The 13,730-nt window shown below is 37.6% G+C and overlaps 1 long non-coding RNA gene across 1 annotated transcript; it reads right to left on the reverse strand.

The window, feature by feature from the left end:
• Window positions 1–10,811: 10,811 nt before the first annotated feature.
• LOC126926846 (uncharacterized) lies at window positions 10,812–13,089 on the reverse strand. The gene is made up of 4 exons (XR_007714940.1): window positions 12,912–13,089; window positions 12,132–12,256; window positions 11,571–11,663; window positions 10,812–10,937 (listed from the first exon to the last, which is right to left on the reverse strand). It is a non-coding gene; the product is annotated as an uncharacterized LOC126926846 (long non-coding RNA).
• Between the last annotated feature and the right edge of the window lie 641 nt (window positions 13,090–13,730).

The raw sequence follows: 13,730 nt of genomic DNA on the forward strand, positions 1-13,730 counted from the left end.
GCTTGATTCAAGCAACTGTACACGTTAACAAAATAGTTTCAAGTAACTTGAAAATAGTTGCTTGATTCAGGTAACTTGACCAATCTGAATCATCATAAAAACTTGGAAAGATATTTCAAGCAAAATTACAGATTCACATTGGTAAAATAATAGGTTCACATTGACAAAATGGTTTCGAATTGCTTGAATTCAAATCGTTTGACGAAGCAACATGACCAATCTGAATAGTTTAATTGTCATCTTTATCCAAGACTCGCATAGTCAATCGAGCCATTCGGAAATCACATTGACCAACTCCAAAATTGAAAAGTAGAGAAAAGTAATTACAAGTATCGCAAGTGGTGAGACAATATGCGATAAAAATGAAAAGATGAGCGTGGCGTTAAGCTCTAAGGAACTAGAGGTTTTGTGAGAATCAATCGTGTACTTGGACGATGAAATTGCGAAATTATGAGATTGTCCAAAGATGAAGTTGGTCAATTTGACTTTCGCCAGGCTCGATCGTCACTACGACAGTTCTCGCGTATCGAAACTATCTTGATGTTTGTGTGGACAGGTGAGACGAATGAGCGATCGTGGCGGAGAAGGATCAGGACATTCGGTCGTTACGATGGAATCAGTGTTACCGACTTTATTTGGCCGTCGCGAATCAGTCGCCTGTTTTCCTTTTGGAGGCGTGACGAGAATATTACCAAATCGTCGAGACCCAGCGTCCAGAATGTCCGCACCACCGAGCGGTAGAGGAAATACGCACTATCTTCGGTTGGACATTATGGACGACATCGCATACCTAAGAGCGAGGGAGGTAAGGATCTTTCGTTTATTCTTTTTCACTTTCTACCGTAATAGATCAGCCACAGATAGTCCACTTCGACGAATAGTTTCTTTCGATCGACGAGGAAACCGTCGAAAAGAAAGATTTAGGATATTGCAGCCGTTCGCCGATCAGGAGCGCCATTTACGCCGAAGGAGATCCGTTCTCTTAGAACGTTCATAGAGTCGCCTGTCTACCGTATTGGGTCTGCCTCCCTGCTATTCCTTTGTCTATATGCTGTCGATGGCTTCAGCGCTTGAGAAAGCTAAAAAGACCAGATGTGGAATTTTCCTAGAAGTGGTGACCACTTCAACAAAAATAAACGAAAGATCCTTACCTCCCTCGCTCTTAGGTATGCGATGTCGTCCATAATGTCCAACCGAAGATAGTGCGTACTTCTTCTACCGCTCGGTGGTGCGGACATTCTGGACGCTGGGTCTCGACGATTTGGTAATATTCTCGTCACGCCTCCAAAAGGAAAACAGGCGGCTGATTCGCGACGGCCAAACAAAGTCGGTAACACTGATTCCATCGTAACGACCGAATGTCCTGATCCTTCTCCGCCACGATCGCTCATTCGTCTCACCTGTCCACACAAACATCAAGATAGTTTCGATACGCGAGAACTGTCGTAGTGACGATCGAGCCTGGCGAAAGTCAAATTGACCAACTTCATCTTTGGACAATCTCATAATTTCGCAATTTCATCGTCCAAGTACACGATTGATTCTCACAAAACCTCTAGTTTCTTAGAGCTTAACGCCACGCTCATCTTTTCACTTTTATCGCATATTGTCTCACCACTTGCGATACTTGTAATTACTTTTCTCTACTTTTCAATTTTGGAGTTGGTCAATGTGATTTCCAAATGGCTCGATTGACTATGCGAGTCTTGGATAAAGATGACAATTAAACTATTCAGATTAGTCATGTTTATTATTTTCCTATCCTTATTTTTTATAGACTTAAAACAAAAAACAAACAACAAAGAAATCTACAACATCAATCGGCTGATGAACTCCATAGTTAAGTTCGAGCCACCTCTTGTAAAGAAAGAAATAATACAATGCAAAAGGTGCCAAAGGTACGGCCACACGCAGAAATACTGCAATCATAACTTCCGGTGCGTAAAATGTGCAGGTAATCACCCCACTGACCAACGCACTAAATCCCCGGAAACCCCCGCCAAGTGTATCCACTGTCAAGGAGAGCATCCTGCGAACTACAAAGGATGCTCAGCCTACAAAACACTACATAATATAAAGTATCCAAAACTGAGACCCAAGGACATAACCATACAAGAACCTAAACCCCAAAAACTCACCACACCAACAGTATCCTATGCGCAGGCAACGCAAGGAAACGTAAACAACTCGAAAACACACAGTGTACACACAGAAAATAGAATTCCCACCCCACAAAGCACAGACAACTTTATCAGACTCGAAAAACTTATCGAGAAGCAAACTGAGCAAATTAACAACTTGCTGTCACTACTCACACTCTTCATGGACAAATTCATACGCACAGAAGCAAAATAAAACCAATGCGAATAGCTCTGTGGAACGCCAACGGTCTAGCTCAGCACAAATTTGAACTAGAACTATTCTTAAAACAACAGCAAATCGATGTGATGCTCATATCCGAAACCCACTTCACCGACAAAAACTACCTCAAAATACACGGCTACAACTTCTACCACCCAACACCCGAGCGGAAAGGCCCACGGCGGCACCGGAATCATAATCAAATCAAACATCAAGCACTACGAACTTCCACCATTCCAGAAAGACTACCTCCAAGCAACAAACGTAGCAATAGAAGACTGTCATGGTACAATCACCACTTCAGCTGTATACTGCCCTCCCAGACACTCCATCGCCAAAGAAGACTTTGACAACTTCCTGGACACCCTGGGCAATAGATTCATAGCCGGAGGAGACTACAACGCCAAACACACCCAATGGGGCAGCAGACTGGTTACAGTAAGAGGCAAAAACCTCCTCAACAGCATAATAACCAACAACCTCAACTACCTTACCACATACGAACCCACACACTGGCTCACCGACACAAACAAAATACACGATCTCTTTGATTTCCTCATAACTATAAATATCTCGTCAAGACACGTCCAAATCAATTCCTCGGCTGATCTCTCCTCCGACCATTCCCCCGTGATAGTAACAGTCATTTCAACAATCATCGAGAATACACCTAATGGCTCCATTCATAACCAACACACCAACTGGCAGCTCTTTAGAGAAATCTTCACACACACAACTTCAGCCTCAACTTCACTAAAAACCAATGAAGAAATCGAAGCAGCCACGGAATACCTAAACACGAGCATAATAAACGCTCTCCGCTACTCCACACCGGCAATAACGTCCATCAGCAAACACGAATATCCCCAGTACATATTAAAAAAAATAGCAGAAAAACGTAGACTAAGAAGAGTATGGCAGACCCATAGAACACCGGAGGACAAACGCAAACTAAACAACGCAACTAGAAAACTATCCAAAACCATAAAAAACTACAATAATGACTGTTTTCACAAATATCTCGCCAGCTTGTCCCCCACAGCCGACTCCAACTACTCACTATGGAAGGCCTCCAGGAAACTCACGCGTCCCCCACAAATAATACCTCCAATCCGCCGTCCGCAGGGTGGATGGGCGCGTAGCCCTATAGAAAAAGCCAACCTATTTGCCAAACACTTGACTGAAGTATTTCAACCCCATTCCTCCATAGCTGCAGCGGACGTCACCGAATACCTGCACACTCCCTTCCAAATGTCCCCTCCTATTGAGCCCTTCACTTCTGCAGAGATTATACAAGCAATCAGTCGCCTAAACCCCAAGAAAGCAGCAGGTCACGACCTAATAGGAAATAAAGCAATCAAGGAACTTCCCATAAAAGGGATTGCACTCGTCGCATCAATCTTTAACGCTATCCTCCGCCTTCAACACTTTCCCAAGGCTTGGAAAATCTCACTACTCACCCTCATCCCTAAACCCGGTAAACCAATATATGAAACCACCTCCTATCGCCCAATCAGTCTTTTACCTACCCTGTCTAAACTATTCGAGAGAATGCTCACGAATCGTCTCCTCCCACTCCTAGAAGAATTGAAAACACTCCCAGACCACCAATTCGGCTTCCGAAAACAACACTCAACAGTAGAGCAAATCCACCGCATAACCCACATGATCAGCCAAACCCTTGAAAAGAAAAAATACTGTTCAGCGGTATTCCTAGACATCCAACAGGCATTCGACAAAGTATGGCATGAAGGGCCTACCTGCCCCATCCATCCTACCCCATCCATACTACTCCATCTTAAAATCCTACCTAACCAACAGACAATTCATAGTTAAATGCCTAGGCGCCTCTTCCGCAACATTCCCAATAGAATCCGGCATACCCCAAGGTAGTGTCCTCGGACCCTTACTGTTCTCCATCTACACTGCCGACTTACCTATATCAAACGAGGTAACAATAGCAACATTTGCCGACGACACAGCACTATTAGCTACCCACGCAGACCCGGCAATTGCCTCATCCACTCTCCAGCGAAGTCTCGACTCCATGGAAAAGTGGTTCCAAAAATGGGGTTTTAAAATAAACGAAAAAAAATCCTCCCATGTAACCTTCACGCTCCGAAAACAAACCTGCCCCCAGGTCACCATTAACAACACAATAATCCCAAGCAAGGACTCCGTAAGATACCTGGGCATGACCCTGGACAGGAGGCTAACTTGGGAAAAACATATCTCCGAAAAAACAAAGCAACTAAAGGAAAAACTAAGAAAATTCTATTGGCTCACGGGCCGACGCTCCAAACTAAACATACAGAACAAAATAACCCTCTACAAGGCCGTAATAAAACCTGTCTGGACCTACGGAATTCAACTATGGGGAACAGCAAGTAATTCCAACATTGAAATACTCCAACGCTTCCAATCGAAAACGCTAAGATCCCTATTAAATGCACCCTGGTATGTTACCAACGAAACAATCCACCGCGACCTCAAGATACCTACAGTCAAAGATGAAATACACAAGTTCAGAAGCAGATATAACACGATGAACAAGAGTCAACAACCACAACAACCCACTAGTCACCCAACTACTGGACACGACGGACCAGATCCGCAGACTAAAAAGAAAATACCCTCTAGATTAAATCCTTAGTTTCTACTAGAACCAACAATATAAAACTATTATAATCCATGTCATTGTATCACGCCAAACTAAGTTACTGAAAATTCTCAACGAGAATCGATTGTAAATATTCTAATAAATAAAAAAAGAAAACATCTTCTCAATTGCGCTACCAAATACCTGCGGACAAAATTGTTCTTATAAATTTATGAATATTATGTGTTTACGTATTTGAATGAAAAGTGTTTTTCTTCACTTCACTTCAATGTAACGAGACGTGTCTATCATGATTACATCGGTAAAAATTGAGACTAATTTGGAAATATATATATGGAAGCTAGAAGATGCTTATTGCAGACGTACACATAGCAAAAAACTAATGTACAATGTAAAGAGTATTTTTAAACATATGATTGATTAGGGGTAAAAATGCTGCTACTAAAAATATTGTGACTTATTTATACAATACATAATTAACTATCCAAATACCGATGGTAATCAATAAGCATCTTATAATTCCTATTTACATTTATTTCAAAAGTTTCTTTCGTTTCATAAGGAAATAATAGATGCACGACACTTTTTGTTTTATATTATTTTATCGATTTATGTATGATCTATTTTGTAGTAATAGAACAAAACGAAAGAAACTTTTGAGACAGCCTAATGCATCTTGAAATTCATGAAAAGCTTCAACAAAATATTCATGGAAAGTTCCTGTAAGCGTCCGAGTACTTTCGTGAGCCGTTATATGTATAATAATTCGTTACAATGTTAGTGATAGCTTGGAAAGTGAACTATTTTTATTATACATCTTTTTACTTTCCATATTACGCTCATAGATACTCTAAAACGCCGCGATACTAACTCTTATCTATCATGTTTACGAATGCCTATAATTTGTGAAACCGCTTCTGATTTTACGGAAATTTTGCAGTTGCTTGATGAATGAAACAGATTTGTTAAGAGAATCACATGTTATAGATACCTGAACTGTGATTTATTTAATATATCTTTTCTGATTTGTTATCCTGCAACATTTCCATGTTTTACGAAGCTTTAAATTAAATTTCACAAGTTTATTTTCCTTAAGCTAAAGACGATGCTGGTGAAATATTTATTTCTGAAGTAAAAAGTAAAAATATAGCTTACATATTGCTTGTATTTAATCATGTATTACGATTAATCCTGTTGCGATACTCGTATATTTCAGTTAGGCTCTGGTTTTAGTAAACAAGAAAGATTTATAATATCTTAAGAGGATGTTTAGCATGAAATCATGCTAATAAGAAGTTTTTCATGTTTTTCTTCAGGCTTAAAATATTTTTTAATGTTGTGAAAAAATTGGGTTGAAAATGAATAAAAGGGTGCAACAGGGTATTTAAACAAACTAATGTCTCTTATATGAATAAGTCGAGTGATATGCTGTAAATTATTTTCACAAAAAGACACCCATTTTTATTATTGTTTTCTAAACAAAATTCAATATGATTTGTTATACCTGTAATAGGAAGTTTCTTTAACTAACATTTAGTTATCGATCCTATTTTTATTGAAGTTTAACAATACTGTTCAATGTTAATAATTATTAATTTATAAGTGAAGGGTAATTCCAACGAAGAAAGATATCATTTGCAAACAAATAGTTTCAGATAAAATCAGCATTGGTACTGTAAATTTAAGATATTATAAATCTAATATGTATTGTATCGCAAAGCGGGTTTCATGATGAAAAATTAAGTATAAAAGTCTATGAAATTTCGCAAATTTGAACATCTCAGTTGATACAGCTTTAATAAATGTGGACAAAAGTTTAGTCTATCTCTATATTTAAATAACGCATGATATTTAATTCTACAGTATAATTAAACAAAGATTCGAAGCTGAAAATTTCGAAATATAATTGAACAATATATCGTACAATAAATGTTATATGATGTTCTGTAAAGGAGAATTGCATTTTTATGAAGAGGATCAAAGATAAAAGAGATTTTTGTTGAACGATACGACCGTTTCGAAATTCCATTTTAATCTTGTGTATGTATAGTGTATCTCGTACAAAAGATATTACAACAAGCGTCCAGTCATAATGTGAAACATTAATCAAAATTTCTAATCTCGAGTGTTTCAAGCCCCAGAACTCATCTTAATAAATATAAGAAGGACAGATTAAATTCAATTTGATTTTTCTAATTTTCTGGTTAATAATTAAATATGAGCATCAATCAATCAATAGTTCATAATGCACGGTATAATGCGTGTATAACATTCATCTGATTTCAATTAACTTACGTTTAAGCAAAATAATTATTCGAACTAGTTTATCATTCACATTATTACATATTTTAATTGTATATATATCTAGTACAACATAGAAAGGATGTTTTAGGATTATGAGTATTCCTTTAATTTTTAAGAAGAACAATAAGTATGCATAGTATTTCTTTTATCTCATATTCTAATTTCACCACATTGAATTTTCTAAAGAAAGATGATCTATTTATTTTAGATAACGCAAATCCTTTATTTTAGATATGCAAAGTCAAATATATTTTTGTCAACAAAGACACAAAAAATCTTAGATGTCTAAATGTCAGCTTTAAGAACAGTAGACTTGCCTGCCTTCAAACTTAAATGTCCTTTCCAGTAGTAAAACTTAAATAACATTAACAACGGCAGTAATATTTACGCCTACAGATGGAGGATATTAGACTTCGATTAAAATACAAGTAGCTCAATAAATATGTGTCTAAGTACGATGGTTAAAGAATAACGATTCGTCATTCTTTATTCCATCGCTTAATGCTATCCTTCTTTCAACAAATACAATCCTAGAACAATGCCGCTGAAGAGAAATGTTATGCGTGAATTTATTTGCCTTTGCGGGACGAAGGTATATTAAATTATTAAATGAAAATATTAAATGAAAATGAATATGTATAATTGTGTGTATAAAAATTGATATATGTATGTATGTATAAAATATATATATGTATGTATATATATATATATATATATATGTCGGGTTGGCGTTAACATTAGAGTTAGGTTTAAGGGCGTGAAACGAATCCCTATTGGCGCTAGACGTGATCGTTATGCAATAGAGGAGATATTTACTAGTGCAAATATGACTATGATGGAATTGGACAAGTAATCGCGATAATTAGATACTCGAGAAGCAAATGACAATGATCCTAGGCTCAATAACGAATCCGCGGTCAACGGGATGACGAACTTTACCCTTCGTTAGCGTCTAAGTTACACTGTATGTTAGAGCAAGGGGCAATTATTACGTATACGAAAGACAGGTCGATTGCCGATGAGATGGCACTAGAGAGAGTGGCTCTCCGTCGCGGTGACGCTGTCGAAGAAATCTATGATGGGTGTGCCTAAGGGCACGATCATGAGAGTCCCAAGAGATCATCGGATTCGCGGAGAAAAGTCTTCGTTCGAAGGGTGAGGGAAATTGAAGTTGCTGTTAATTGGTCAATTTCCATGTTGGTGGTTAGAGAAAGATATTAGCTGTCCTTGGGAAAAGTTGCTAGCGGGAAGCGTCGTTCGTGGAAGGATAGATTTCTCTTATCTTCCCGTAGTTGGGGCACAGGCTATTTGTCTATTTGAAAGACTTTGTATAATTGAAACTTAATATTCGTAGCCGGTCCTCGCGCAGCTAAACATATACTGTGAAGATGCGTTGGCATCTGGCAATCATCTTACCCGAAGGACAAAGTCTGCGTGTGGCGAGCCACGGGGCAGAAACCATTGAAACGTTTACCGTCGTGCCCTGTCCCAAGTATTTCTTTTAAGAAGAGCTATAGAATTACTTCATGCCTTTGTTAGACAAAACGTTCATCCCTTTGACCGCGGCTACGTTCGGCGACTGATTGTCGCCTCGAGCCCGAGCTCACTATCATAAATCTCAAATAAATACAGTCGAATCGAATGACAACAGTTTCTTAATATGGCTATGGTGAAATCTAAATTTCAATACTAGGGGTCTTCCCAAAGTTCCAAAGGGAAGGTTCCGGTATTCTTTCATCTCCGACATATATATATTATTATAATGACTTATTTTAATAATGACTTAATTTGTATAGTAAAAACAGCTAAAATCTCATGTAAGATTGTTGGGATGTTACGTGATATTTCTGTTGCATCATTGATTATCGTTATACTTTGAAAAATAATTAAGGAAGCGAACAATGCGTGGACGATTATGGTAGTTTTATTAATAAACGAACGTTTAATAGAGAATATGGATTTACTGGATAAATAAATGTTTCATTAAATGTAACTGTTACGTGCAGAATAATATGTTGTTACATGTATGAACTAAAGTTGATGTAATACTCATATTATATTTATGGTTTGAAAGAATTAATAAAATCTGCTGAGATTCAAACGTATGCTCTCCCTTTTATTCTATGAGAATTAAACATTTAGAAGATTTTATGAAAATGCACTAAACAATCAGAAGCATCTGTTTCTCCTTTTCTTTTTCTTTTTTTTTTTTTAATATGTTGATTGCCACGCGATTTTTATACTTATTTTGACTTGGATAGATAGATTAAAGCGTACCATACCAAGACATTTCATTCTTGCAAAATATTCTAGTCTATTTGCGTACCTAAACACCTAAACACCTAAACACTCAACGTGTTGAAGAATTTCTGTGCAAAACAATTCCATCGCTTTGTCACGCTTAACGGCTCAATCATCGAAACATGTATCATAACGCACGAATTATGATAAAAAAGAAACTGTCTTTCGAATAAAAGCAATCCGTTTGCCAGGTGCGCTTAAGGATGTACAGGACGTCGACGGAGCAAGTGTACGAAATACAGCCGCTGGAGGGTAACAGTTCCGCTCAACGTTACACTCAACAGCCGAAACAACGATTCTCTGAAATGCCTACTCCGTCGGTTTCGCCGACGTCTTCTCTCCGAAAGCGCGTCTCGGAACTGCCAAGAGCCGCGAGTGCATCCGTTTCCGGTGCTGCGGGCATTGTTTGCTCTAATACGGATCTGATATCGATCCTAAGCTCGTTAGCGTCTTCCGCGACGGAAATCAACCGATGCGGCGAGGAAGCGCCGAGTTCGCGGGACGATAGCAAATCAAACTGGCCCGGAAAAACGACCGAACAGAAAGGAAGTCGATCGAAGAGCTTCCGTTCCAATAGCTTCGACGTGTCGACATTGCACGGAGCTAAAAGTAAGCTTAGCGGATCCTCGAAAGCCGCTATTTCGACCTTTATGGCACCGTCGAATTGGTTCACGAAGAGACACCAACCGATGTCGAAGAAGCCGGAAGATTTAGTAACGGCCAGTTTAAGTCTCAAGTTCGATAAATCGAAGGTAGTGAAGGCGGTGAAGGAAACGTTGGGTAAAAAGTCCCCTAATAGCGAGGTCAAACACAAAGTTGTATGGGACAACACTAGTGGAACCAAAGTGGACGCTCAGCTAGGTTGTATTTCTCGTTACGATATCGTTTCTTGTTTAAGAGCCATCGTAGGTGGAAGGAGGAATGCAAGAACGCACATAATACGCAAAAATCTATGGCAGATTCAAAGTACAGTACTCGTTGTGATATTCGGTAAAGATAATAAGTTCTCCTATGGAGATTTCATTTTTCAAATTATTCTCGTACAAGTACGTATTTGCATAAATAAATAACACACGGTCTCTGCGTAAATACCCAGGCCAGTTATAAATATTTCAGTTTACCAACGATATCTCAACATGTGGGACACTCACATGTGTGCTACTTCGTGAGCGATGATAAAGGCGCTGGTCAAGCCTTCGTCTCGATTTAACGCGCACGATCTCGAAGGACCTCCTATATCCAATCGCGTCAACCATACAGCAACATCGTGATTTACGTCCTTCGAGGACAGCATCTTTCTGTTCCATTTGTTCACGTTCTCGAGAGATCGTCTGGCATCGCCACGGCGGACCTACGACAACGTTTAATATTTTCTTAATAAAAGCTAGCAAATATTACGAATATATTATATTTATTATTACATCATGCATTATATACTATATATAAATATTCGTCAATGATAATAAATATATGTGCAAGTAATCGTGTTGTTGATTGTAATCAAATGTAACTTGTAACGCTATTAGTATTTTAATCTTCCTGAAAAATGTTGAAATGTTGATTCAACAGCAGAGAAGAATAGCAGAAAAAGAAAAGTAAAAGGAATCGCAAGTGTCGTATATCAATGATATTATCATAGGTCTATAACATTAAATTAAGATTCTTAAGAGATGAAAAAGGTTTAATAGTCGATTATACAGATATTTCGGATACACGATAAATGCGAGGTTTGTCAATGATCCGTGAAAATTGTTTGTTTGGAAATTTGTTTCCAAGGGATCGTTCACGGTTGTCCAATTTAGCAAAATGGAACTCGTTGCATTTTATCGACCTAAAACGTCATGCGCAGATATTTTGACCTATATAATTTATATACCATACACTGTACAGATAAGTAGAAAATAAAATAATTGAAACTCGCATATGCGTATCTCAGATAGTTACTACTTTAGTTAAATGATTTAATTTAATGGAAATCGCTTACCATAACGTCTCGTTTTTCCGCGTATAAAATCATTCGTACGATCACTAGAATCATGTTGGATTCGAGCGATGGGTCCATGTAAATTGCACTGACCTAGGATTAAAATACGTACGAAAATGTAACAGGCGTTAAAACAGTATTACAGCCTTACAAATAAATTATTATTCAAAACTCCCGTAAATACATCGTATCTTATATAATTTTCCTAAAAAATTAATTTTATTCGTTATATTTATCTTAGGAAATGTACGTTATTAATCTCAACAGCATTGGAAAACCAATTACCGAATGGCTGAAATTAATCGATTACAAAATTCCATTACGGATAAATTATTTGCAGAACTCTTTAAAAGATACGTGTAAGCTTTGAACAGTGTAAACAGAAAATACAGAGCTTCCATCCGAGTATACGATCGAGATGTTTGAAAGCAAGTAGCGTACCTTGAAAATACAGAGATACGCATAACTCTGCCCTATGTTTCCCGGTTGCTCGCGTACATATGTAGGAGAAGGTATTCTATATCTAAGTATAATAACAGAATTTCGTTTGGTATTACTTACGATGTTTAAAAGAGCCAAGATATATTGCTGTACTCGAATTCCATGAAAATCTACCACGGAGTAATCAGCAGCTATTCCAAGCTCTAGCCATCGTGGCGGCGAATCCTTAGCAGTTGGTCTTTTCTCTAGAAATGACTTATCTTAGAAATCGACTTATCTTCCACGAAATTAGAAAGTCTACTCGACTCGACTTGATAGCTTAAACGCATGATTATTAAAAGCATAAATTAATATCTACGAGCAAGTATTCGTGGAATAATTATTATAATATAAATAATTATTTCAAAAGTATAATTTCAAAAATATCAATTCGGTATCACCGTGAATTTCATCCTGCAAATTTCTTTAAAATTCTTGACAAATTTTGGTAAACGTATTCCTCCAGCAAATTTGTCTATTTTTCTATTTTTTTTACATTAAATTAGGCAAGATAGATAAAGATTCGTGCAATGGACAATATACATATGTGTAATAGACAGGGAATAATAAAATAAATTAAAAACAGCGAAATATAGATGAACGTGTAGAAGATCAAGCGAGAGTGGAACGCAATAGGGAGAATAATTGTAAACCGAGTTCCTTTTAAGGCTGAAGATAAGCTATTCTTATATTACATGCTGTTATTATTACTTTTGTACACGATAGATTGGAATATCAGTACAATTTCTTTCTTTCAGTAATATTCGATGATTCGTTAATTTATTAACCGCTATATTGTACGTGGTAAGTAGAAAAGCAACGATTGTACAAGAATGGCATTTGGAAAAATATTTGACTTACTTGATAATCTGTTCCTTTGCCATTTAGGACCAGAGAAGTATCCAATTTCCTCGGGATTTGTTATTTTATATAGGTTGGGGTTGATAATCAATCTCGGATCCACTCGGATTGGTTATCACACCTTTTATTTTCTCTCTTATACAAAACACCAAATCACACAGCAAACGTTTAAACTCTCCCAATGCGTCTTAGCAATTAAGGCGTGGTCGACTCCTATGACAAAAGAGCGTCGTTAGGAGTCGTACCAACACAACCCTAGTAACCTTTTAGTAACTAGCGGTCATACCAACTGAGCATTTCTCAACAGGATTTACGTCGATCGATAATTCTTCCACTATTGTATCGTTGTATTCTGTGGAGACATCGTCTTTTTCATCGTACAGAATCAATTTCTCAGCTTCTGGGTATTCCACGTCGAAGACGTCACCGGAAAGATTATAAAATCCCTGAACATCGTGGCTTAAGGAATCGCGTTTGCTTCGTTTCGACTTTCTCTTACTTTCTTCAACTTCGAATTTATTCGATTTCCCTGTAACCGAATTATCAACGTTTTACCACGTTTGCCTGTCTTATCTTCGCTATTCTCGTTACGGATAAAATGAAAAAATAGTTGCAAAATTTCTGAAATTGTAAATACGACCAGACTGGAACGTATCAACGACATATACGGTGTCACAAAATTGTGACAAGTCAATATTCCAGTTGTTAGTTTGTTGAATTTACGCCACCGCTGATTAAACGTATCACGCTTTAATAGAAAATTCAATTTCCCAGCGGGGAAAATGGAATTTTGCGCTAATTAAAGTATTGCGCTTTTGT

This window comes from Bombus affinis, unplaced genomic scaffold, assembly GCF_024516045.1.
Source record: "Bombus affinis isolate iyBomAffi1 unplaced genomic scaffold, iyBomAffi1.2 ctg00000059.1, whole genome shotgun sequence".
Lineage (NCBI taxonomy): Eukaryota > Metazoa > Arthropoda > Insecta > Hymenoptera > Apidae > Bombus > Bombus affinis.